The 25,709-nt window shown below is 36.9% G+C and overlaps 1 protein-coding gene across 3 annotated transcripts in view; it reads right to left on the bottom strand.

Annotated features, from left to right (window-relative positions):
* Positions 1–24,943, bottom strand: part of LOC117291282 (cardioacceleratory peptide receptor-like) — a 45,741-nt gene extending 20,798 nt beyond the window's left edge. For 2 of the 3 annotated variants that reach the window (XM_033772914.1, XM_033772916.1), the window contains exon 1: positions 12,960–13,187. The gene's annotated coding sequence lies outside the window, so the exon portion shown is untranslated. Of the gene's footprint in view, positions 1–12,959; positions 13,188–24,404 lie in introns of those variants that run through there. The other variant, XM_033772915.1, reaches the window with a different exon arrangement.
* Between the last annotated feature and the right edge of the window lie 766 nt (positions 24,944–25,709).

Raw genomic sequence — 25,709 nt, 5'->3', positions numbered from 1 at the left:
GACCCAATAAAAACACTCGGCTTCTTAAAAAGATTGTGTTTAAGTCACTCGGGTCGACTACAGATGCTCAGCTCGTGTCTCGTTGCATGAAATGGTTGGGAAACGTAGACTGGTTTACGGTATTAGGTGGCTTTCCTTGGGACGTGTTGACGTTATTAACGTGCGCTTCAGAATAATGTTGTTTTAAATTTTAGTTTTAAACCACAATTGATTCTGTATGAAATGAATACTGGCGCCGTGTTTGAGGTAGCTATAAAGCTGTTGTGATTTATTAATGTAGTGATGTATTGCCCGAAATGGAAATGTCACCAGAGCATTTCATTTAAGAAACTGTACCAGTTCTTAAAAAGTTAATAAATTCTTAATAGACATCCAGACAAACAACATGACATTGGATCACAAAGACTTGTTTTTATTGAACGTTAACGGTGTACGTGTTAATTACTCAAAATAATAATTAGCATAAAACCTAACTTGGTAACGAGTAATGGGGAGCTGTTGATAGTATAAAACATTGTGAAAAACGGCTCCCTCTGAAGTCACGTAGTTTTCGAGATTTTCGATGAATAAGGAAATCAGTCAAATGATTATAAATAGGTTTCAATTGTGTACAAAAACAATCATTTTGTATGCCCTTATCCAGAGCTTTTCTGCGAGATTTGCGAAAAGTCCCGTTACGTAATCACTCTCAAAACGTCATAAGTAGATAAAGCCGCTTTGTTGCAGCGTGGATGTATAACAAAGCAAACTCCCACAAATGACGTCAGCGACATTGTCCTTAGACGCCCGCTCTCAACGGCAGAAGTGTTTTTAGTTTTTCAAAAAACCTTTAAGTAGGGGCCTGATTTTTTAATCGATAATTACGAAAAGTTCAGAAGTGTACACATATCAAAATCACATTAAAATGGTGACAGGTGCATTATAAACAAGTAAAAATACCATTTCTGTTGAAAACATTCCGCTCAGGTAGCTGTTTAAAGAAACAAACACACTTGTAGCACAAATTGGTGTGCTTGCTGGTGCCTAGAAAGTCTTTCGGCATTTGAGACCCATGATGCATGCAGAGACAAACGTTTATCTTTTGCTGTGTCTAATCTCTTTACCTTTAAATCACATATGAAAAAAATAATTAAAATAAAACAAGAAAAACAAAAACTCAAAGAAGGAACAGAAAACCAGGCCTGCATACCAACTGAAGTGGAATGACGTTTGATAAACCACCTTAAAGCACCGATATATATCTTCATCATTTGCTTGCAGTCACACTTGAAAACAATTTGATTAGATAGCAGTCTCATAGCTTTGAGCACACAGTGCCTGATTGCTCCACCTTCACAGTATAAAACACAAGTACGGGCTCCCCTTGATTTCCCAGTAAAGTCCACCGAGTCAGTAAGAATAACAGACGGTCAATGCCTCTAGGTGCTAAGGGATTGGCAGCTTTGATTCACCATGGGATTTCCCGCAATTTCGCCTAGGCTGGAGGTCTGAGGCTAAACAGTTTTTTTTTGTCGAGAAATCAGAGGGATTTATTTTTACAGGTTTTGAAAAGTCGGAAATGACTCAAAAACAATGTAAACACGCTAGCTATATTGTCAACAATAAGGTTATAAGAGTGTACCTCTAATCTTAACACATTTCCAGAGTTATTGTTTAAAGGGAAGGTACACGTTTGGTAATTGTGAAAGACCAGTCTTCCCACTTGGTGTATCCCAACATAAGCATAAAATAACAAGCCTGTAAAAATTTGAGCTAAATTGGTCATGGAAGTTGCGAGAAAATGATGAGAGAAAAAAAACCTTGTTGGACGAATTTGTGTGCTTTCAGGTAGGAATAAAATACTTCTGGCTAGAAGTCTTTTATTACTTTAGTGAGAAATTACCCTTTTCTCAAAATCTATGCTACCTCAGAGGGAGCTGTTTTTCACAATGTTTTACACTATCAACGGCTCTCTAAATCTCGTTACCAAGTCAGTTTTAAAGTTAATATTTGTTTTGAATATAACCAAACTTAAGCCTATATGCCCCAACACTCCATACATTCTAATACCATTTTTTTTCCAATCACGATAGATTCATATTTTCTGAGCATGCAGTTGATTCCTACTTCAAACCAAAAATAGCAAAATTAACATAGAAGTTCCAAAATTGAGATCAAATTATCGTAAACCGATTAAATTTCACTTTCAGACAATTGAATAAATGGATGTTCGTCCAAAATGATCCCCAAAGCCAAGCTAAGGAACGCCTAACCCATCTTGCCACAGTGTTCGATCATAATCCCGGGTGAATTCGAAGCAAACTGAGGGTAGTTATCGGGAAAATGTAACATCCTCCTTTTGCAAGCAAGTTTTTGGTATCACTGTTTCAAATGTACCCTTAAAAATGCTTTTATAAAAACTAACAAACTGTTGCATGAAGAATTAACGCATAGAAGACCGAAGTTTCCATGGTACACATGGAAGTTGCAGCTTTTACCTTCAGTAGGCCTACGATGCAACTACAAACAAACTTAGACAACTGGAATAAATGAGAGAAGAAGACCCTCAACACATCCTCATTTCTTAAACACAAACCAATCAAAACAAAGACCATGAGAAATCAAAGAAAATATTTAACAACTCCCCCTCCCCGGCCCCGAAAAAAAAAGTTAAAAAAAACCCAGTCCACACACTAAACAAACTCGAACAAACCAATAGTCACTCGTCTCCAGTCTTAGAATTTGAAATTAATACTTAAAAAAAAATATTTGCATTTAAAGTTATGGAGAGTTTCAATCGACACTGTTGGCCCCATTACACAAAACCATAAAATATGATACACTGCATAACATCTTAATATACCCCCTTGATTATATCACTGATATTCGGCGGCTCATTTTTCCTCTCTGTTTGCACCAACAACAAAAATGAAGATTTTGTTTTTCGTGTTTGGATATCAGAAAAAAAACATGAGTCTGTTTCCCGTAATAATCACCTGACCTACTTCTAAGTTGATATAGCCGCGGGCAGATCAAACCGCCAAATCACAAAGAAATCTCGTTAGCTTTTGTATCATAAAATGAATTAAGTCGAGGGTGAGGGTAAGGTTTACGACCGTGGTTATGATCTTTATGGTAGCTTTTCGGATCCTTGTCAGCCATAAAGAGCAAACACACACACGGAGATTACACACGTGTCGTATCTGCAAGCATGGTATTGTTTTCTCTAATTGCGACAAGCGCGTGCCATTTTATCGCAGTGACACGATGGATGAACTCATATACTTTTCATCTTTTCGTGATTTATGGGTGTCAGGAGAGAAATAACTACTGAAAGAAGACCCGAATGTATTTCAACGGTAATTTAACATGAAGGGAGATGTCATAAGAAGAAAAGTTTCCTCGAACTTTCTTCGGACAAAGTACGAGAGATATCAATTAATTCAGCTTCATTTCTACAAAATGGAAATTGCTAAATTTTACAAAGAATGTAACCTTATCAACTTGCTTAGCACAGAAAAGTTTTGCTTAACATAAATTGGTTACCAGCCAACATTTCATTGGGTTAACAGTTTTGCGACTGGTGCCCCACTCATCTGTTTTGCTTAGCAGAGAAAATTGCTGAGCAGTATTTTCTGCTTAACAGCTTAATGGAATTGGCCCTTGCTTAATAACACACTTGGATGGGAAAACATTAATGAATCGAATTACACTGAAAACCTATTTAAAAACAAAAATGTTCGAATTGTTTGGGTTTGATCCTTAACCTGGTTTGATACACAAACATAACGCAAAGGGGTATCATGTATTAAACAACTCTGAACCATATGAACTGGACATTAATCTAGTGTTTAAGACCATGCCGGAGGCTATGGGTCAATTTTGACCAGTGTTTTTTTCTCTAAGCTAGTCCATGGCTTTGCTCAATGCACAAATTGATACTAATTATATGTAGGCCCCTATACTGATTTCCTCTAAGCATACACACATACAAATGATGTTAGGTGTTCATATAATTTGACAAGTAAGTCCTAAATGATTGATCAACCACTTTTTTTACAGGTTAAGTGTTCATAGTTGTGTTTAGAAATTAATTTCCCTTTCTAAATGTGTTCCTAATCTTTTCCTGTATTCAGCAATAACTTTTCCTGTATTCAGCTATAGCTCCCTTCAGCTACAGCTTGTCCTGTTCTTAGCTACGGCATTTCCTGTATTCAGCTATACAGGCCTACAGCCTTTTGTATATTCAGCCATATCTTTTCCCGTTTTATATATTTTTTCCCCCAGCTATATGTTTTCCTATATTCAGCTATAGCTTTTCCTGTATTCCGACCTCGGTATAAACTAGACAGCGAGTAACAGAGAGCTATTTGCTATTCATCTTAAGCTGTTGATTGGTCGTCTTTGCTATCGCGGGAGTGATTTGTTTGTCCAAGGGCACTTCTTTTCATTTTGATAAGAAGACAAGTTGGACACCATGGTTGAAGCACCGCGCCTCTATCCCCTACTCCCAAGACGTTCATTTCTACTCGGTTAGTCACTCAAGTTAGGCCAACAGAATTGACCCTAATTCTTGGCAAACTCTGTTAGTGATATCTTGCGCACACCGGCTAAAATCTCCGCTCGGCCGAAAACAGAAGCAATTTGTTATATTTCGGGACTGAGCTATGGGTATCGGGGGAGTGTATTTGTTGCGTGGTATAGCTTGGCTCCTTAGGTTACCACGAGAGAGCGGGAGAGATAGATGAAGAGAGGGGGAAAGAATCAACTTCGACTAGCGTCTGATAAGAGTAACTTGCCGGTTTACGCATAAATTAATTGCTCGAATCTTGTGGGTAATAAAAAAATGCAATGGAGCATGATACAACATAATCAGTGAAAGTTCTCGACCTCTGCTGGGTTGCTATTCTATCAAAACACCATAATGTTCTGAAGACAGTCTTTGCAGCTGATCTTGTTCCGAGGCTAAACTATAGCCACAAGACGTCAGCAGTGCTTGGGGTTTGCCAACAAATTTGTTTTCTCTGAAAGTGGCTTGGATAGCCAAGATTTTTAAGCCAAAGCCTTAGGACTTCAATAAGGGCTAGCAAAGTGTTGATCCCAAGACGTATTGTTATTCATGTCTAGTGTCGATGGGGGATATTGAAGTCATTGAAATGGAAATCAATGTAATAGTATCAAACCATTTGGTATTTTGAGCAGCTGGATAGTAAATGATACCATGTCAAAACATATGTGATACCGTTTTTAAAGGAATAGGGAATACTAGTTCTTGGAAACGTATTGGTTTAATATTGCCACCCAAGTAGCAAAATAGTATGCGGATATATTTTTTATAGTACTCAAAGCAACTGCATTTTACGAACATATGTTGATCACGTCATCCGTTTGATCACGTTAAATTTATATATTGATGTATTAAAATAGATGTGAAATTTGCAGAGGTGTAGTTGGTAAGACATCTTCTCTAGATTGGCAAAGGTCGTGGGTTCGAATCTCACTCGAGTAATATGCATGTGATTTTTTCAAGGAACCCGGGAAAGTATACATGGCTAGCCTTGCACATTTGGTGTACGGGTAAAAACAAAAAAATAGATATTGATTGTTTACATACGTAAGGCAAACGTTTTAAATAATCATACGATAATTGTTGAATTGCTACAGTTAAAAAAGCCCCATGAGGTGGTTTTAAATAAAAAATACAAATGCTCTAAATTAGTCAGAATTATTTTGATATAAAGATTGTATAGTAGCGCCGTGCACACACTTTATCAGCTCGAGTATACAGCCAGAGTACAACATAAATTATTATACATAATTATTATGAAATAGTTGGACATAAATCTTGTAGGTGGTGGAATTAAACACCAGGACAGACAATAATCGATAAGAACCGACGGACTGGTTATTTTCTTTTTCAACAGACGCATAATTTCCAGGAGTCTGACTTAAATGGAAAATGTCTATAAAGAATTTTCTAGTTATTGCTGGAGATTACAAAGCTGACTGGCTAGAGTAGTAAATCGTCAGAGAGCAGTGTATCACCCAACGATGTCATTTTCGAAGGAAAGTTTATTTAGATTGCGATACAACGGCGCCTAAATGCTTCTCGCTTCTGTATCTAATTTGGTCAAAGTTCACGTGTAATTTATCAATCTCATTAACAGGCTGATAATTTGTCACCTGACCATTGGTTGTGATTTATATCGAGCGAAACTGCCTGAAAAAAAAAATCAGTTTTGTGTGTACGAAAAAGAGGACAAGAGAATAATTTACGACGGAAAGGAACGAATGGTAGAATGTTTTATTTTGATGCATACATTTTTTTTTTGAAGTGAGGTTGTTTAGGGTTAAAATAAAAATTGAAAAATAAAGACAGTGGACACTATTGGTAATTGTGGTGTATCTCAACATGCATATGATGCATAAAATAACAAAGCTGTGAAAATTTGAGCTCAATCGGTCGTCGAAGTTGCGAGATAATAATTAAAGAAAAAAAAAACACCCTTGTCACACGAATTTGTGTGCTTTCATATGCTTGATTTCGAGACCTCAAATTCAAAATCTGAGGTCTCGAAATCAAATTCGCGGAAAAAATACTTCTATCACTATTACTTAAGAGGGAGCCGTTTCTCACAATGTTTTATAATCAACCTGTCCCCATTACTCGTCACCAAGTAAGATTTTATGATAATAATTATTCTGAGTAATTACCAATAGTGTCTTCTGCCTTTAAGAAAAAGAAAAAAAGGGCCAACTATAAAGATAAAATCGACTCGTCTTTACAAATAAGTCTAAGGAAACATATTGACATCATTCGAAATTCCAAAAGGAGAAGACTGTTTTGTTTTGTTTTTGTCCCGCTAGTTTTGTTGACTTCAAAAACCTTAATAATGTCCAAGGTCAAATGCTCATCCTCGTGCTCCAATATTGGTTGCCCATTCTTTTATGAGGGGAATGCTATTTAAACCCTTCATTTTCGACTGGGTGTACAATTTTTATTTGTTGAGAACAGCTTCAAGAAAAGTTGTTATATTACCACAAAAAAGGGTGAAATGTGAAAATCGTAACTTAGCCGAGTTTGCAGTTTATCAGCTACGTACATTTTTTTGACCGATTAATGGCTACACATAAAGAACACAGTTTCAAAATAACTGCACACGTTTTGAACGCAAAGGTTTGGAACCACATCTTTTGTATGCTACCTACACGCTACTGTAACATGTTTTACAGATTTATCCTAATAATCCCCACCCCAAAGTTCTAATGTTTCCCACATAGACAAAACACATAACACGAGTGACACATAATCTTACTCTTGCAGAAATAACCTTATCTTCTTAGCCCCATTAATCGTGACATACAGACGAGGTCACATTTTGTGCTTATCTACAGAGTGCAAGAACGGATTTTGCAGACTTAAACAAACCTTAGTACATGCATCTATAAAAGTAAGACATAAGACATAAGACATAATACGACTTCAATGATCTCCAAAAAAGAATAAATTGCGTTGCACGCACAAGTTCTATAAAAAGCACCACAAATATAAAAAACAACAAAACAGCACAATAATATACAATGCACAAAGATAGACCCCCCCCCCAAAAAAAAAAAAAAGACCATAGAGAAAAGTTCTTTCCTTATGATTAGACCAAACAGTATTTTCATACATATGCCCATATAAAGGTTTGCCATGGGTCCAGCTTTGACTGTGAGTTAGAATAAAGGCACTGTAGGAGCATACAATCACGCCACTAAGTCCCCTGTGGTGATACCTCGGCAGCTTAATTGATTTACGTTACAAACCCAAGAGAGACTAACCCATAGGAGTGTGTTGACCAATGTTGCTTTATTGTCAGTTTATAATTATTCCAAAGAACAGTATTACTTAAGGTCCGTATACTACTAGCCATGGCACCCAAATGGAATGAAAACCAAGGAAGGAAGTGTCAGTTTTAGATGATGTTGTAACATTCCATAGTGAGAAATGCTCAAGGGAAAACCCGCGCCGTCAGGTAGGAACTGAAAACCAAATCCACGTAGTACCTCATTGGAATTCGAACCGGGGTCGTGTAGATTGAGAGAGATAACAATACAATAGGAAATAAACCACTACGACAACCCGAGCGCCATAAAGAGTGAACACAAATTTCCCAAACCCAAATAAGTAAAAACAAACAAAAAACACTAGAATACTGTGATTGCTGACCAATTGATAGACAAGGTTAACTTTAATATAAGTTAATTGTTATGGTTAGCGCACCGGACACTATGGCAATTACTCAAAATTATTGTTAGCATAAAAGCTCAGTTGGTAACTAGCAATGGAGAGCCATTGATAGTATAAAACATTGTGAGAAATGGCTCACTCTGAAGAAACATAGTTTTTGAGAAGGAGGTTGGAATACTTCAGGCCTGAAGCCTTATTATGCATCTAAAAGCACACAAGTTTGTGCCACATTTTGTTATTTCTTCAGCATTCTGTTACAACTTCGATGAGCAGTTGAGTCCAATATTTTACAGGTTTGTTATTTTACGCATTTGTTGGGACCAACACCAAGTGAGAAGACGGGTGTTTGACAATCACCAAAGGTGTCCCAAGTCCAAACTATAAAAACAAATTTGTCTTAAGAAGCACCGGTGTAACAAGGGTAAAGTCAACATAGATTTCGTAATACAAATAGATTTAAATACCTGCCCTTATGCATGGAATAGTATACACATAATGAATGTTTATGAGTGCAATGGTGCGAATATGTTCATGAGTTGAAAGATGGTATACACATAATGAATGTTTATGAGTGCAATGGTGCGAATATGTTCATGAGTTGAAAGATGGAATGTTCTATTCAACAAGGCGGAGCCGAGTTGAACATCCAAGTAGAACTTTGTCATTTTGATTGAAAGAAACAACTTTCAAAACAAACAATTTCAACTGTAGAAGCCGAATGCTAGTAATTTTACTATGCCTTCTTGCAGTAACACCTGCTGCGTTACCAAAGACACGCGCACGCAGTGATGTTTTTACTCAGCTTTTTCGTTCCATCCGAAAAGTACCATTGCACGCTGGCAGCGTGCCAGCGTGCAATGGTACTTTTCGGATGGAACGAAAAAGCACGGCGAGTGACTCAGCGTGCAATGGTACTTTTATTTGCTATCACGTGACGGACAATCCTCCAATCAAATGGCAAGGATCTGCTTGGGTGTTATATAAAATGTTTATCTTGATATACCCTTGGCCTACAGGTGAGGAAGTAAACAGTTCGATCAATGCATAATAATGTTAACAATGTTTGAAATCGCGAGTACGTCTTAAATCACATTCCCTCAGGATTACTCCGTGGGGTCAGAACAAAAAGTACATTAAAGTGATTATAATCAAATTAGCTGTCACGTCGAACAAAACAACCCATTTTGACGTATCTAACCCTGAACAGAGTTTGACTTGAGTTTTTAACTGAACAGTATAAATCCCTTCGCTGAACGTTCGTGCTAAGTGCCTTACTTCATAATAGTTCAATTCGTACAAAAGAAATGCAAATGATTTTTTTCCCCCGAATTTGTTGAATTACAATCAAACACTCATACTACAGTACTCATGAATTATTTTATAATGTACATCTACATATTTTTCTAAAAAGTCAAGGTCATATTCCGTAATGTTTTCTTCACCACTTTTAACTTGAGTTGATTGATTGAATATTAAAAATGACGGTTTTCAAACAATACATAACTTGTCACGCTGGATGTCTTCATAACAATTCTATCCACTACTTTAACCACTTCTTGTTCATGTGTTTTCATTCAATAATTTATCTTGATGTGGCCTAAGGCTCTCCCCACATACACATGAAGGCTCTTCGTTGAATGATTTCAACAATGTGTAACGCTATAACTTTGATTGCCACATACACATGAAGGCTCTTCGTTGAATGATTTCAACAATGTGTAACGCTATAACTCTGATTGCCAAAGGCAATCAAAAATACATACGAATGTCTATTTATATCAGTTTTCTGCAGGGAGCCAAGACATAGCAGAGAAGAAAGAACAGCCGAATGTTAAAATAATAATACTCGCTATCATCACGCTGAAATCATAAAGAGTCCGGAGCTATGGAGAGAACCTTCGGGAATCATTCAAAGAGGTAGCACCATGTGCATATCTCTTTTTTAGTAGTGGTGGTTTTTATGTAAACAGAGCTGCTTAGCACAAAAATAAGCTATCACCCATAAATATGATTACCAGAGCAAGGTTACCAGCCAAATTACCATGTTACACGTGCAATTTGTGGCTGGTATTCTGCTCATTTCTGCTAAGCAACAAAATGTTTAGCAAAATTGTCTGCCTAATCAGCACTTTGAAATTGGGCCCTGATCGTCTTACGGAGAATATTTTCATAAACGTAATGAGATCACGTCACTTGACAATTATGGTTTTTGACGCCTTGTTGTCTCTGATTCGTTTCTGGTAATATTATTTAGCACTATTTTTCTTTGAATGTAATTTCATTACGGAGTTTGACGTTGTAATCTTATAATGTTTTTAATACATTGCGCTTTTAACACGTTTATTACACTTGGTATACCATAAAGGGATACGTTGCCGTGGATCAGGTGAGTATTGGTCTATGAAAAGCGTTTGAAAAGCGTTTGTTATAAAATGCATGGTTGCAAAGATGTTTTAAAAGTAGAAAATAATGATCCACACAAAAATGCCTCGAAATGCACAATTTTCCTTTTTCGTTGTGAACTAACACGACACGCCATTTTGTGGAGTAAAAGCTTGTCTGGATCGTTATTTTCTACTTTACAACCATGTGCATTTTACAACACAAGGTTTCCAACACTTCTTATAGACCAACTCGCCCGACCCAAGGCAACCTTTAAGAAATACTGGTAATACTGGTTACTTTTATGCTTTTTAAGTACATGGAAGTAATGTTCTTATTTGTTTTTGTGATTCAAAACTACTCATTTATTGCGTGTATTTGCAGAATATGGACGACAAAAAAGGCGAATTTAAATCACGAGGTTAATTATTATTTCTGTAAAAAGAAAAGGTATACCATTACTTTGAAACTGCTTATTTGTAAGCTTCTTATTTGTAAATGTATCTTTCACTCATTATATAATATTGTCGTTCTCTTTTATGCGCTAAGAGGCTTATGCATACGGCGCTTTATAGTCTTTGTTAATGTTTAATGTTTTCGGAAAAAAATTGTATGATGCCAATGGTCAAAGTTACATAAATTTTAGTATCTTATCGGGGAAGGACAGTTTGTTTTCCTTATGAACTCAAAGGATAAAACCATATTATGAATTGTGTTGTGAAGTATATATTTTCTGCTTTTAACTTAAAGGAAGCCTAAACATTATTTTATTATTGTTCTTGCTGACATCTCCTTCTTTGTTGTATTATAAATTTTATAAGGGTATGGGTTTTGTTCCGCTTTTTTAATTTATAAAAAAAAGAAATTCAATACAATACAATAACAAATTATTAGTTTTACTAGTAGTATTTTTGTTATTATTATGTGTTACTTGTCTTTTATAAGAGACCCTCATACCACAATCTCTCCCATGCCCTCCGTAGCGTTACAGAAATATGCCATGACTCTCATGAATCTATACCTTGATAAATTTTCTGACACCTTTCCCCCTTCCTTCAATTGATTTTCATTTTTTTCTCTCACAATATAATAATATAATCAAAACTAAATTGAATTCGCACTGATTTACGAAACATATCCCGAGGCAATATCCGTCCAAATATTATTCACTCAATCTACAGACACACCAGTATGACTGGAAACCCCATCGATCAGAAAAAAGAATACCCACAATATTGGACAGTGCAGAATCACGGAAATTATTATGTTTTATATATTCTTTACAGACCTACTGTACAATTCAATTCTCAATTGTTTTCATGCTTTGTCATTGTCGTTGAGTATGTAGGGGTATCAATGGATATTTGGTTAAAGGCAATGTAGTGCTTTAGGCAATGTAGTGCTTTACCAGCAATGGAGAGCTGTTGATATAATAGAAGACATTTTGTGAGAAACGCCTCCCTCAGAAGTAAGAACAGGTTTGAGAAAGAAGAAATTTCTTCACTCAGATTATATAAGCGACTTCAGCAGAAGCCTTTCACTATGCATATGAAAGCACACAAGGTAATGTTCTTCTTTCATTTTCCCCTTGCAATTTCGATGACCAATTGAGCCAAAATTTACACAGGTTTGTTATTTTATGCATATGTTGGGATACATCAAGTGAGAATACTGGTCTTTGACAATTACCAAATGTGTCCAGTGACTTTAACCATGCTTTAACACACAAAACAGCCATGAGCAAGTTCGAGTGAGGCATTATAGTCGACTATAGTCGACCATTGGTTGATTTTTCCTGGTACCCAGGATGTATTCAATGCATAGGTAACCACGGAACATTGATTAGTGGTTGATAAATGGTCGCCACCCAAACTTGCTCCCTGCTGTAAATGAAAATTAAAACTCAACGATTTGTTTTCTATGTTCCTGTAATAACATATGCTTGGCCTATTTAGATTTGTTAAAGTGAAATTAGGAACCGTGACGTTGGACACCCACACACCATATTAAATTATTTGCAGAATTACATTTCAAAGCAATACATAGTTCATATATACTATAAAATCAAGAACAAACTAGAAATAATAGTAGACTTTATGTCTTTTCTCCTGAAGACGAACAGGGGTACTATTCGAATTGTCGAGAACAACCCGGCTCTTTTCAGAGCCGGCACTCCCGCAAAAGAGAATTATTACATGATTGTACCCGTTAGTTTATTATTTCTTATAAGTTGTTCTGATCATTTACACCATGCAAAGCTTCAAACATCACTCACTAACAAATTATTAAAAATTATAGCAAGCAAGCTTTCACTTTTATTAATTTGTATATTTTGTTTTATCATTATAAAAAACATGCATACTACCTTTAATGTAAGATATGGCACTGAAAACCTTCAGGAGTATGACTGTTCAATCAAAATATGCTGTGAGGCTGGACTTTAAAGCTTAGGAAGATCAAAGCATCAAAACAGCAAGGTGTAATACCACTGGCCTTTCTGTGAGCCAAAACAACCTCAGTGAAATGTTCCTCGTGCTCTCGCAAATCCTACCGGATTGTAACAGCACCAATGCTTACTGTGGGACTTAGTAATTTAGATCAGGCACTCTGGAGAGAATAATTAGCCATGAGGTTTCAGCTAACCACAGTTGTGACACCATTTGAGAAGGTATATAGACAGCAACAAACATTGGATTTGTACCATAGTGATGCAAATGTTAGTGCACAATGATACAATGAAGAGCGTTTAGGAATCTGTGGTAAATGTACAGGTGTCTGAGCGATTGCCCAATAATAGGTGGTTAAAGGCAATGGACACGTCTGGTAATTGTCGATCACTTTTTGCATCAACATAATGCATCAAATACCAAATCTGTAAAAATTTGGGCTCAACTGGTCATCGAAGTCACAAGGGAATAATGAAAGAAAAATACACCATTTAATGGTTGCACACATTAATTTGTGTGCTTTCAGATGCCTAAAAAGTCCTTTGATATTTTGGTGAAGAATTTACCTCTGTCTATAAAGCTACGTTACTTCAGAGGGTGCCTTTTCTCACAATGTTTTATACTATCAACAGCTCCCTATTGCTCGTTACCAATTGTAAGCTGTTAGACTGACAAGTGTTTGGAGTAATTACCAATAGTGTCCAATGCCTTTAATAAGCCTACACAACAAAATCCAATTGTGAAAGGCGGTAGCAAAAGATCATCGGCATTTTATTTGAGTTCCTAAAATGGTCTTCGGATTATTCAAGTCACGTCGATAACAATCAGGCCTTAACATCACGTCGTAATAACCCACAAAATGAACGCTCTTATAGTATAGGTCAAAAGAGACGTGTACACAAGGTTTGGGTCCCGTCATCCCACTGAAGCACCTTACAAAACACTACCGAAGTAGAACGTGCAGATCCTCTGCAAAGATGACTTAACAATAACCATGAAAACATTAAGATTGAAGAGGAGGGGGGAGGCAAAACTCAGGACAGTATTTTTTTTATTTGTGACAAACATCTTGTCTTGTACTGGGATGATGACACAAGAGAAAGTACATCCAACTTTGACTCGGCGTATAGGTAATTGAATAAGGTGGGTATAATACGCTTGAATCCAGTTAGAGCCATTGAAGGCTGCTTCAACTTTGATTAGCTCAAAGTAATGCATCTGAATGTAGAAACAATTGGGCGTACGTTGTTAACGGTTTGTGTCTGGATATAGGGGCAGTCTCTAGACCGGGATTAAGCTTGGTCATGACTTACAGTCGACATATCAGCAGAGTTGAATAGTGACAGCATATTGGGGCTGTATGTTATTGCCAATGTGTTCGCTAATGCAGTAGGATTCTTTCTTTCAATTAATTCTATATGTGCCTAGCCGCCGAATCAAGGAGACCTCCCACATTTAATGATTGATTTTTATTAGTCAAACACTCCTTTGGTAAAGCTGTAAGTGAGTTACTGCTAGCCTGAAAGCCCAACCTGTGATATGTTAACGGCACATAAACAAAACATTTGCAGAAAGATACTATAACACATGTGTTGTACATTTACAAACCATTAACCAAATTGAATAAAAACATAATACAATTAACTGAAAGACTCTTGATTTCGGATTGAGCAAAAACAAAATTGAATAGAGTGTGTGACTCGAACCAACGACCCCCGGATAAACGTGCCGGCGCTACATTAACTTATAGCCATCTATCCATATATTGACAGTTTCCCTATTTTGTCAATATTCTCCATACAACTAATCAATGATAAAATATTTGTTTAGTGTGAATACTTGTAACTTTTTATTAATAACATCAACAACTGTCAACAATATACAGTGACTCAGTAAGGACTGGACAGACACTGCCCCTTGATCACAACACCGCAACATAAATCCGTAACCCGTATTGCAGTGTTTTGTCCCGTCGGTCAAAACACATTTTCCGTTTAGTTTTTTATTTATGGGAAACTGAAATCATGATATGGGATCAAATTTCAATCAATACAAGTTTAACTTTTTCGAAGTAGGACAAAATGACGCGGAGTGAATGTACACGGAATGCATGGGAACAAAAATCGAGCAGACTTCCACGACCAACAAAAGACGTCTGGGGCGCTTGAAGATCGGGTCCGATGGTTGAACAGAATATTGTGGGGTCGTCATTGAACAAAATAGGAAAAGAAAGATTTTCAGTCAGAAATTTTGATAAAAGGAAAACTGGGACGAGGAGACTGTCTTTGATCGGATAGCACTTTAAAGGGCAGCCACACAGCGACGAGAAAGGGAAATTGTTTATCAAACAGGAAAAACAAATTTAATGATGATTGTTTAACGGATGAAATTAAACATACGGATATAGGACCTATAGTAACAACATTAGTTTTTCATAGTTAGACTTATCTTGATTTTAAAACAAATTTAACAACCAAGATAATGTATATCATAAATTTACTTTTAGATGTGTTTACTTGTATCAAATCCTAAATTGTATTGAGCTTAGAGACGGAACCAACTATTTCGCTTAATCTTTAACTTAAACAAAGTTGCAAACCTACAAAATATTTAACTTGAAGATGATGTGTTTATTTATACCAATCCTAAATAGCATTAATAGCTTAAAGACATAACACATTATTTAGCTAAGTAGGCTAATCTTAATTTTAAATAAAGTTATCAACCTTCAGCATGTTTATAATAAATTAACTTGAAGATTTGTTTACTTATATCAAACCCTAAATTTAGCATTAATAGCTTAAAGACTAAACAAATTACCCAAGCCCGTAGTCAAGACGCCATCTGGTTCGTATGAGATTTGTAAATTTGCTCTAAGAATACCACAATGGGCCGACCTGTTGTTTATTTCAGTGTCTAAATATTCAAAACACAATCAGTTCCTTTAATGTAAATTTACAGAGCTATCGTATAGTCCGCACTGAACTATATACACAGTATCGAGTGCACACTATACACCGGAGTATTCTGTATAAACTAATTAAACATATGTTATTCTTTGTGTAAATAAATACAGGTGTAATTATAGGCAACAGCTGTAGAGAAAGTCAACAACGGAGAAAATGGACTCAGCTGCCGTTGTTAAATAGACACAAACTCCTGGCATTAATCTAATAATTGATCATCTCTGCCTACAACAATATTTGAAGACGAACGTCCTCGTTACTTGACTCGGTAACCTAATTACTACATTCATGGCTGACTTTACAAAGATTGAGCATGTACCTTGGAAACTGCTCGGAACATCTTGTGCTAATGGCTGTCCTAAAACATGCAAACTAGAAAACATCACTCTGATGTGACCCGAACCCACGACCCATGCCATTCTAGATTAGATGTGGTCCCACTAAACCACCGAGCGTGACCAGTTCCCAACGTTTTATTGCTCTTTAAAAGTTGGAGCACATAGGCCTACCTTATGCAATTGCTTCGAGCAGCTCGTATACTTAGTGATTTCGTCCCAAAACCTGCAGACTAAAACATCATTCCGAAATGAACTGAACCCATTACCCGACCGAACCCACGACTCGAACCCACGACCCAAAACCACGACACGAACCCACGACCAAAACCCCCGACCCCAGGGTCCCATTTCATTGAGCTGCTTAATGGCCTATTTTGTGCTTATGTGCGATTTCCATTTCATAGCGCTGCTTACCCCAAGCACCCCAAAAGACATGCTAACCGTCCGGTGCTTACTGCACGGAAATCAATGACGTAACAATACAAATCCAGGGTGAACGTGCAATGTGGCCGTCTAATTTTCTTGCTAACCTAAGTACGTTTACTGCTTAGCAATTCGATTTGCTACAGTACAAACGAAAATGTGCTTACCGTTAAGCAGCACTATGAAATTGAGCCTAGACCACCGAGCAAAACCATGCAATGGCAAGAGGCAAAAAACACGTTTTTTTCTGCGTTTGTTGCTCTTAAGAACAGTGCTGCTGTCGTCAGAAGACATATCACTTTTAAAGGTTCTCGATTCTTTGTAAGCTGAATGTTATCAAGATGAATTCTATACATCGGGCATCTCCCCAGGGCTATTCCGTCTTGTCGATAACGAGGGGTTACTATCTTAATCTGATGTACATACGGAAGACATAAACCTGCCAACACAACTGATGCCCTTTTTTATTCCAAAGGTCGATAAAAAAAAACCTGCTGTCTATTCTCTGCTACCACTGCGTCCATTAGAATGTCAACTTAATTTATTTTTGTATGTGAAATGTTTTATACGTGTGGAATGGAGAAACATGGAAGTGTTTGTAGGGTGTCGTGGCCGAGTGGATAAGAACACCGAACTCAAGCTCTGGTGTTTCTGTTCAGCAGAGTGTGGGTTCGGATCCCGGTCGTGACACTTGTGTCCCTGAGCAAGACACTTAACTATAATTGCTTCTCTCCACCCAGGGGTAAATGGGTACCTGTGAGGGCAGAGATGGTTCTTGTGATTGATTTAGCCGAGTAGCGCATATTAATGTTGCACAAGGCTGTATACTCCCCACCAGGGAGCTGAGATGGGTTTAAGGAGTGATTTAAGGCCCAGTGACCAGGGGTAATAATGTGAAGCGCTTCGGGACGCCCTCCGGGTGTGAAAAGCGCTATATAAAAACGGGTTATTATTATTATTATTATTGTACCTTCAGTGATTCCGTGTGTAAAGTACGTCTCTCAACAAAGCTAAAAAACCCCACAAATAAACACAAATAAGAAGGACCAAGTTTCATCTTGATTTTCATTTAGGCTACCTTATACCGTTGGTGCTCGTATTTTGCGTGTGTCAAACATTCCTTGTTGGTTTTTCATTTCAGTTGTTTTCGTTTTTGAGAAGGTTAAAGTCACACCAATGACAAAACTGCCTGTCATCATCAAACCAGTTTGATACAGATCCAAACCATCCTCAAACGGTCTCATCCGATAAAAAGTATAATGTATTTCTTCGAGACATACTTTATCGTCACAGTATTCTTAAACCATTATATTTTAGCCAAAATCATTTTAATTAATTACACGAACGCAAGGGAACTGGTGGAATTTGTAATTGTTGGTGTGGATATTATGCGCACTGTAAACAATCCCTAATCTTCAGCACTTTGCAACAACAATTAATCACACCCTTAAAAGTACACTGAATTTTCACATCCAATAGATTTACTCCGTAGTTTTACACCCAAATGGCTAGAATGTTGTTGCACAAGTCAGTATCTATTTTTTGTATTCAGTTTATCTCATTCAATTGTATGGCTATTAATTTTGACGCTGGAAATGTTCCTTAGTAATTTTTTTTAAAATTTGAATTAAACAATTCATATCACGTTACTTTTATTACCCATGACATTTTATGAAACTAATCTAGTACCAGACCCGACACAAACTAATTGTTCGTGATTGTTTGTGCTATGTTTTTATAAAGGGAAGGGATCAAGCTAAATTGTAGATTATCTTCCATCTAGCTTCAAGTTCACTTGAGAAAGACATACAAAATGAAAAATCAATTTCTGTGATAAAGGTTATCAAAATATAATGCAGGCCTTTCCTTTAACAGAAGTATTGGCCGCCAGTATGAATTCTTTTGTGAATGTGATCTAGACTACCGTAACGCAATTTACGGAGTGTACGGCGGAACACAGTGGATGAGAGCATCTTGCAAAAATAAATTCATGGCTTTTCGACAGAGGGTAGATGACTTTAATATTTGCAAGATAAATAGCGCAGATGGAGCTATTAAAAACAAGTTCTTTATCAAAACTGAAAACGGAGCATTACTTACTTCTCGCGGGCGAGATAATTTCAGAAGAGGCCACAATTCAACTTTTGTCTTTGTTGTTTCCCCCCACGCAAAAAAAAGTATAAGTTCTCTTGGAGCATTGGAGCAACAACCGACGATAAAGTATAATTTATATTGAAAGACGTGAAGTAATTTAAGAACATAACTCGACAACATATCCTAGCGGTGGGGTGTCTGAAATGCCACATAGAGCAATTACCAAAAGGCTAAGATCTTCTTACATGTACTAATCAAATCATAGTATAGGGTCTACGTACTGAAATGAAGCCCCTATCCACTATCAGTTTTCTGCCGTAACATGTGGCTATGACAAACTCATGTAGGCCACAGACGAAGCTTTGGGATTTATAAGAGCTTTCATATCATGTTGTCCCTTTGGAAAGGGACATTTTGTGATATTACTAGCCGAGATTCGTCCAGCGGCAGCTGTGAAAACCTTGTTGAGATTTCTCTACAACCCCACAGCTCTACCGTTTGTACTTCACCTATGTCATTACGCAAATAGCTCGCTCCGGATGGATGGATGACATGAGTTATAAACCTGATTTACAAATTGACTGTTCTTTATATAAATACGACACACATAGCGGGCAAATTGAGATACCATATTTTTTTAATGTTTAACCGGTTCGTTTGAGGAGCCCGTTTTTCCCCGCTATTCATTACGAATGATAAATTACGAATGATAGATGATCATACATACAGTTTGTGGAATACAGTGTTTAACTTCACCAATGTTTCTCCTTAGGGGGACATTATACACAGCAACACAATTACAATCATTTAGAGTGTTTGTTTAGCGCGTTCAGATGATTAAATGTTCTGCATATGGACCGTTTATTCATTTAAAGGGAAATACCATTTCTGGAAATTATTGTATTTTTTCGAGAAAACAGGACAGTTTTTCACCAATGTCTCTACATAATATCTGGACATTATAAAAGAAGAGTACTACCATCGTTTAGAGTGTTTGTTAAGCGCGCTCGGGATTGAATGTTGCATATTATATGCCGTGCATTCTTTTTAAAAGTACATTACATTTTGTTGTATTTTTTTTTCGAGAAGGTGTGGATTGGTGAGAAAATGTGAGCGTTCCATACGACCAAAAAACAATGAGAGCAATTCGCAAAATTATACAAAGTTAAAATAAGATAACGCCTGACTGCCGAAACGATTTCACTGGCTACTTGGGAGTGTATACTTTCAGTCAAGAAATATTTTCTGATATGTAGCTTTAGAGACAAAGGCCACTATCAAAGATCAGTCTTCTCACTTGTATTTCAACATTATGCATAAAATAACAAACCTGTGAAAATTTGAGCTTGATTGGTCGTCGGAGTTGCGAGATAACTATGAAAGGAAAAAACACCCTGGTAACACGAAGTTGTGTGCTTTCAGATGCTTGATTTCGATACCTCAAATTCTAAATCTGAGGTCTCGAAATCAAATTCGTGGAAAATTGCTTCTTTCTCGAAAACTACATCACTTCAGAGGGAGTTGTTTCTCACAATGTTTTATATCATCAACCTCTCCCCATTACTCGTTATCAACTGAAGTTTTATGCTGATAATTATTTTGAGTAATTACCAATAGTGTCCACTGCCTTTAATCTGAGCTTCATTATTTCATGTTTTCAAATGATGTAATCTACGTTTAAGTTTCAATTAAGTTTTATCGTTCTATAAGGTATGTTTTCCAATTTTTCGATGACTATTTTTAATCCTGGTTTTCGTTCCAGGGCAACAAACACACAGCAAGCTGATATAAAACTCCCACAAAAGATTTATTATTATGTTGGAAATCGTAATAATTATTTTGTGACTAAATAATTGTACATAATTATCAATATTGGCCTTTTAGCCACTGGACCGTCCAGCCACCTGAAGCAATACACTGTAACATGCGGTCGGAGGAAATCTCGCTAGCTTGTGTTTGTAGAAACAAAAGTAGCTTTAAAATAAAACTAGTCAATCCATCTAATTGTTTGTACATAGTTATAAATTACCCCCTTCACCCGTAACTGCTGATGATAGAATGCTAATTTTTCTACAACAATGTATCATTTACTTTCATCACGATGATATTGTCGGAAAATATTGCCTTAGCAGTTAATATGAGCATTGAGCCAGATAAAAGCCTGGAACAGCTATTGTGCTCATTTTTAACCTTATGCAGAAATAATCGCCATACAAATTACCGGAAGCTGTTAACGAGAGTCACCTATTGTTCCCTGATGTTAACTTATTACTTCCGATTAAATTTACAGACAAAAACACAAATGATGCTTACATAATAAGCCTTAGCTATCTTTTGAAATTGAACCACGATTCAAGTAAATTCCCGCAAGAATTTCAATTGTTTTGTTGGTAATGCTTTTCAGCAAACTCGGATGACGTAGTGACTAAACTTAGCTTTAAATTTTAATCGATGTTTCTGTAAGATGCTATTTACTAATCAAGTTTGGCATTAAAATTTGAAATTTTCATCCCTTCGACGAGTTTTTTATTTCTTTAATTGTAAACCATTCGGGAAGAAAGAGCAACAACTTGAGACGAATGGAGAATACGCCAGTCTCCACTCTGCAGATTTATCATGTGTTGTGTGTCTTAAGTGGCGAGTACTTAAAACACACAGCGTTATATCAATTCAACTATGCTACAAGGGTCCGCGGTGAATTTAATTAAATGTGTGCTGTTTTTGCGAAACCGATATCTGTTAGACGAAACTAAAGTCAACGCTGTTCTATCTTTTAGACTAAAGTCCGTGTAAGGAAGTAATTTAAGAACTTGATTGAGGAAGGGAAGAAGGGCATGCCGTGGTTTGAAAGTCATGAACGGCAGGGGTTTGCACATGGACTTAGACTCGACACTATTTACACAGATGTTTGAGAGAGATGGTGAAAGGCTAATTAAAATAACCCAAAGTAAACGTTGTTCGGAGAACTTGAAAGAAAATCCAACCTTGTGTTCTTTTTAACCTTTTACTGTAAATAATCGCCTATACAAACTACATAATCATTACTGCGCTCCTGCAAATTATGTACTTGCGAAAAAAGTAAAGCAGAAAGAGAAAACTAAATAATTTTATCAAAATCCATCAGAGCAGAGAGAGTTGGTTGACTAATTCAAGGACCCCGTGATTGTAGACGATGTGTAAGCAAAGACAAATAAAGTAAACATTTCCAAAATTCGATAAATTACCTATTTGTGTTTGCTGTATTACCTCGGGGTAGGTTTTGCAGACAGACAGCCGACCTTCAAGAAGCAACCTGCTCACAATCCAACAAAATATGGAAATTTAAGGAGTGGGACAGTCTTGAACTAAAAGCATCGTCTCGGAATCTATAGGCCAAGGGTACTAAAGATCTTTCGGTTATCGTTGATCAGTTTTAAAAGAGGTTTACTATAGAGACATCCATGGTACCATTTGAAACTATTATGATAGCCATCAAGACGCTCCACGTTTATCAGATAGCGACTTTGACAAATTATAAACACGATCATGCGTAGGCTCATGTTTATCAAACCTAGAGGCGCTTGTAAGCATGTGGGCCACGCTGTGAAAATGTCATGTTTTACGTTTACAATTAAAAGTCAACCCCCTCCCCAAACAATTGTTTTATTAGTAAAAAAAACCCCAGAAAGATGGCTTAGTAAAATAAGGGGAAAAAAAAGTTACATCTCATACCTCTGTTATTCGTTTCAATTCGTCAACCTAACTCATGCTAAATATTTAATTTCTAACGTCGTTAGTCTCTTACGACATATGCATGATTGTTGATCATCAAAAATATGATTAATTAGTTAAGTTAAAAGTGAATAGATTGTTATATAATTAAAGCAATTCCATCTTTCCGTGAAAATAGTGTTCAGTCGATTTAGGACTAAAATGTGCACAGTGTCTCGCAAAAACTTAACAAACATTTAGGCCCAAACACATTTTTTCTCTCGTTCAAACTAAAAATGTAACACCAAATTTAATGTTCAAAAGTTCCTTCTATAATGTAGTTTTTAAAAGCTAGACATTACATTTTAAAACTATTTTGAACGCCTATTTTAACGTTGATTTAGAAACAAGAAGTGTGAATATTCTAGATTAGTTATTTCTAATGTGTTCTTTATTGTATTAGCGTAACGTTTCTGCTAACCATTTGCAATAGACTATCTTGTATCATGCACCCTGGAAATCTAATAAAACGTGACAAAACACAAATATATTTGATTTTCGAGCTCTGTTGACTAACGTGGGAGCAAATACATATGTAACCCATCAGGTATTTGTCACAGTATTTTACATACCATTGACTTCGTACCATTGACTTCATAAAGTTGAAAAGAATAAACTGTCAAAAGAGGTTAGTAATCCGTCCGGTAAAACCAAAACAAAACATCGATGAATAATAACAAGAATAAAAACGAAAAATAAGCCTGTGACTTCTTCTTAAGAGCCTGGGAAAATATTGAGTATACAGTTCTAGAACACATCGGTGTATAAAGGCAGTGGACACTATTGGTAATTACTCAAAATATTTATCAGCATAAAACCTCACTTTGGAAGAGGTTGGTAGTATAAAACATTGTGAGAAACGGCTCCCTCTGAAGTGACATAGAGAAAGAGGTAATATTCCACGAAATTGATTTCAAGACCTCAAGTTTATAATTTGAGGTCTTGAAATCAAGCATCTAAAAGCACACAACTTCGTGTTATACAAGGGTGTTTTTTTTTTCATAGTTATTTCGCAACTCTGACGACCAATCGAGCTCAAATTTTCACAGGTTTGTTATTTTATGCATATGTTGAGATGCACCAAGTGAGAAGACTGGTCTTTGAAAATTACCAAAAGTGTACGGTGTCTTTATCATCTGTTAAATTTATTTGTCTTCAGATCGTTCGTTTCCTGCCGGGTCCAAAAGAAAGGTAAACACTCTCCCAAATCACATCAGGGATGCTCAGACTATTCATATTTTTAAGAAACTGCTCAATTTCGACCCTTTTTCAACAATTGTTTCGTAATTAATTTCACGTTACTGTCTTGAACAAGTTTTGTTGATTTGGGCGCTATATACATATCTTCTGATTGATCGATGTCTGCATTGAACAGCTGCTTAAAACACACGCGCATTTGATATCCATGTAGGATTTCAACTTTGTTTAAAACAGATAACGGCAAAAAAAGGGACAAATAATTACCAACAGGTCTGGGATGTGATCCATGAACAAATCCAACAAAAATAAATGGAGGGCATAAATTTAACAGAGCTCAAATTGCATTTCCCTCTCCCTAAAAGCCTGTTTTTCTGTGTTCCTAGGTTTCGCCACAATAGATCGAAACACAGCGCTAGAATCTGTAATACGCTAAATGACGAAAAAGGTGGTTTAAGGCACTTTTTAAGAGTCCTCGTATTTTCAGAGCCAACGTAAAGAAATCTGAAACACACTTTCTTGTTTGTCGGCACAGTCTCTCTTGACAGTCACTTTATCACCTTATTACTTAAATAGAAAATACAGTTTGACTTACATACATGGACGATCTATCATCTCCACACACACTCGACACGAGCGCGAGACTTATCCAAAGGGAGCAAGCAACGCCAACCAGCAAAAAGGAGGAGAACTCGCTCACACAACACACACAAGTCAAAAGTCACAGCCTATGGCGCTTTACCGCGTCCCCCAATCCGCACCGTTTGCTATCATAGGAAGTAGTAGGTCTATACTCCGCCTCGTTTGGCAGTCGATCAAAATGAAACTCCACCGCAAATAACGCCGGATACAATTGAACGAGAAGTTATTGTGGAGTGTGCGTCGCGCTGGGAGTGCTACCGTGGACTGATGCAGAAATGTGACGCGTGGTGATGCTGGTGGCTCCTCGAACAGACAGCAGCACTCGTCTTGACTCGGCGGTGATAGACAAGAAGATAGCTACCTACGACTTCGCTTTATCTCGCGCTCAGGGACTTTAATTAAAAAGAAAATGACAGGCGAGATAACTGCGCGGAGAAATGCCCGGTATGGTAGGTGTTAATGACGGTATATCTTGGAATTTAATGTGAGTCGGATTAACGCTGGTTAGTGTAAACGCTGGTTATCATGGATGGCTTATCGATCAATTATGTTATGGATTAGTTATATTGATTAAAGCACTGGGATTAAAACTAAATTATGATGGGTGGTGACAGCTTCCCTTCGATAATGATACGGGCACACTTGACATGTTGTAATCAAACTGCTGATTTGAATTCTTTTGTAGAGAAGAAGAAAACAAAATGACATTTTGCGTTCCAGATTTATAACGTCAGACAGTTTCTGATGTGTTTTTGTCGTCCTAATATCAATGTATTGATTGTTCCCAACCCATATATAATGAACGTACCAAAGGGGAGGAGAGGGCCCGGCCCACGCATGCGTGGACCAATCAGTGGCATAGGACAACGAGTAATAAAGACTCATGTATTGCGCACAATCCACCCTGCCTGGTGTTCGAGGCGCAGTAAAACAAAACACAACACGAAACAAAAACAGACACAACTAAGTTAGTTCTTAAAGAAGAGATTTTCCTCCAATTCAAACAAATGATGGTGGACCAGTGGATTCATTTTCTAGCAGGGCTGTAATAATTAATTGATAGATTAGCCATACCAGCCGATTGATGAAAAGAGTGAGAATCGAATAAATGGCGATAGGCATTGCTAATTGGCCGAACGCTCTACAGTGTCAACCACAGGAACTCTAAGAGCCCAAGTCAGTTTGCCTTGTTTGAAACCTGGTGGAAATCTAAAACAGTTAGCTTGAGATAAAATGTGTTCATGAAAGCAAGGCAACT

Source organism: Asterias rubens, chromosome 6 (genome assembly GCF_902459465.1).
Source record: "Asterias rubens chromosome 6, eAstRub1.3, whole genome shotgun sequence".
Taxonomy (NCBI): domain Eukaryota; kingdom Metazoa; phylum Echinodermata; class Asteroidea; order Forcipulatida; family Asteriidae; genus Asterias; species Asterias rubens.
Note: the sequence above shows the minus strand (reverse complement) of the source record. Positions and strands in the feature narration are given on the sequence as shown.